We start from the raw sequence: 2,912 nt of genomic DNA, 5'->3' as shown, positions 1-2,912 counted from the left end.
GAACATCAATCGAATCAAAAAGAGCTAGACACGCTAAGAGTATAAGGGCAATAGCATGGCACACACGGAACCTAAGAGTTGTTCCTAAGAAAGAAACTGCTCCGATACCACTAATGTGACATCCCAATATTATACTTCATGCAGGTATAAAATTAAGACGTCAACATAGATGATAATAGAAAACAATTAGAATAATAAAATAGCAAATAAGGTTCTAAGAAATTAAAATTTAAGGATTACAGTAATGCGGAATGTAGAAGAAATTTTAAAACGTGGAATACTAAAGTACTTCAAAATACAAGAACTGGAATTGTTCAGATACATGGAAAGCTATGGAATTCCTAGAGAGACTAAGAAGTTGCTTCCTCATTCCCCTCCAGGACATTCTCCACTGAGGCCTCATTCTCCTCTGCTCACATCCAAGTGGATGATCATTGCAAAAGAAAAAAACATGCAACAAACACGAACACAAACAAGCAAGGGTGAGCTAATTATATAAAATCATGCAACTCAATTTAAGCATATACATACAAGAATTAACTCACACCAATTAATTTCAGAAATACAACCTAAGCATGTTAATTTCTAGACTTGACTCGTCCAGACTTTAAAATGATAGTCGGGCTATGGCGAGTCTTGCACCCGTGGTGACTTATGAAACTTGGGTTCCCCACCCTGCCACACTCACGAGGTTAATCCATTCCGCGCCTTGAGGCATACTGGGAGCCCCCAAGACTAAGGACCTCCTGCTACTCCTCACCACATGGTTCAACCTCTCTAAGTGAGTATGATTGACCATTGGAGCGTCAGAATGACTCCCAAGGCTGAGCCCCTACTTTTCATTTTAAAACACTAAGAATCTCACCAAGAGATTCTACATTTGAAACTACCATAAGCAACCATGAAATCCTGTTTCAGTCTTTCCCAATTCACACACCTTTGAATTATAATCAAACCACATATTTAAGCCTTAAATATCAAATCATATATAACAGAACATGCTCCACAACCAAGTTCAATAATTCCTAATAGATGATATTGTCATGTTATTACCAAACAATAGTATATACCAAACAGTAAGATAAAAATTATGGATTATATGTAAAAATAATAATAGCATAATCTCTGAAAACTAAAACAATTTTATCACTGCAAATTCAATATACTGAATGAAATAATAAATAAAAAAAAGAAAACAGCTTGCATCTTATTCTTTTGATAGATTCATAAAAATATAATACATATATATATATATACATATATATTGCGTTACCTATATATATTATATATATTACGTTAGTTATAATACATTATATATATAACATTACCTATCTATATTATATATATATATATATATATATATATATATATTACGTTACTATAAATATTTATATTTAAACTAAGATATATACATATATATATATATATATATATATATAATCTATACATTAATAATATAATATAATATCATACGTATTATCTCTAAATAACTTATAATGTTCCCTTAATTATGAAACTGCTTGCTAAATTTTTCATTACCACAAAATACTTGTTCTCCACTTCCCATCGCTACCCAATTGGTCACCGGAGAGGGTTCAGATGTCTTAACGCATCAGACTCACCTTCGGCGCTAGCACATATGACTAGTCACAACTGAATGGACCAGGCCAGGGTTGCTCTATGATCAGGGATGTGCCAACTCAGGTTTTTAAGTCCCCTCTATCCTACCAACAAAGAAAGGCTCTCAACCAATTTTTTTAATTAATTTATTTAAGTTACCTAAACTAATCTGTTGTGCTCTAAACCTCAATTGTCAATTTTTTTTTTTATATATGTATATTATTTCCTCTCACCGTAATCTAAAACAATGTGTGTATACTTACTTACTACCCATATCAATGCCATCACAGAATCTTACTCCAAACCCTCAAACCAGAACAATTTCAGTCAACCAACTCATTCGAAACATATTAGAATAATCATATCACAACATGCACCATTCCACAGTTTCAATTATAACACCCAATACAATAAAAGTTATAACACAGTTTCACAAGAGTACACCAGTTCAATTCAAACCATCCTATATACTAAAAATCCAAAATACCGTACAAAATCGCACGACAGTCCAAAATTCAACATGCATACATTTACAAATCAGATTCAAGAAATAAATTCAGAGAAAAATAATTAACCCCCTCACCTGGTGGGTTGCTCAACACAGTTCACAGATGCTCTAACAGTACCCTACACCGTGCGAAACTGTACAGAACCTATAAATCACCAAATAGGTGCTAGACTTTAGCTCTTCGAGTCAGAATAAACCGAGAATGAAAGACAAAATCACACAGGGCACAGGAAATCAGAAAATGGTACAACCTAGGACAAGAACAGTGAAGGGAAAGAGGGAAAATCTACTTACCCGCTGAAACGCAAAACCAATCGGATGGTTTCGTAGCTCTTGACTCCAGGAACAAGAAAACACCACCAAATTAGGATTCAATCGGTGGAAATGGCTGGAAACCTAGAGAGAAGTCAGAGCACTTGAGTTAGGGCAAGATTTCTGTTCTAGAGAGAGAGGAATATGTGAAATGAAATCTGACTTGGAAGGAAAGAGTCCCTCCCAAGGTTCAAGTGTCCTTGGGTCAATGGGCCTGGCTTGTCAAATTAGGGCCCAATAACTTTATAAAATCTTCAGACCATTACATAGTCAATTAAATAAAAAGTTCTATAATTACTAAGAAAATTCATTAAAAAATGTAATTGATTGGATTAACATCTACCCTAAATAAGTATATCATATATTATTTTATGAATATTAACTTAAAAAAATAACTCTAACCTACGTCAATATAAAAGTGAAAAGTGACGAGTACATACTTATATTTTTATCTAACTTTTAATTTTGATTT

General features: G+C 33.4%; 1 long non-coding RNA gene across 1 annotated transcript; it reads right to left on the bottom strand.

Annotated features, from left to right (window-relative positions):
* Positions 1-252: 252 nt before the first annotated feature.
* Positions 253-2,561, bottom strand: LOC148203823 (uncharacterized). The gene is made up of 3 exons (XR_015784391.1): positions 2,423-2,561; positions 2,204-2,273; positions 253-409 (listed from the first exon to the last, which is right to left on the bottom strand). It is a non-coding gene; the product is annotated as an uncharacterized LOC148203823 (long non-coding RNA).
* Between the last annotated feature and the right edge of the window lie 351 nt (positions 2,562-2,912).

This window comes from Vigna umbellata, chromosome 2 (genome assembly GCF_029865625.1).
Source record: "Vigna umbellata cultivar VRB3 chromosome 2, Vumbellata_1.0, whole genome shotgun sequence".
NCBI classification, from domain to species: Eukaryota; Viridiplantae; Streptophyta; class Magnoliopsida; order Fabales; family Fabaceae; genus Vigna; species Vigna umbellata.
The sequence above is the reverse complement of the archived record's forward strand: the minus strand, read 5'-3'. Positions and strand labels throughout refer to the sequence as shown.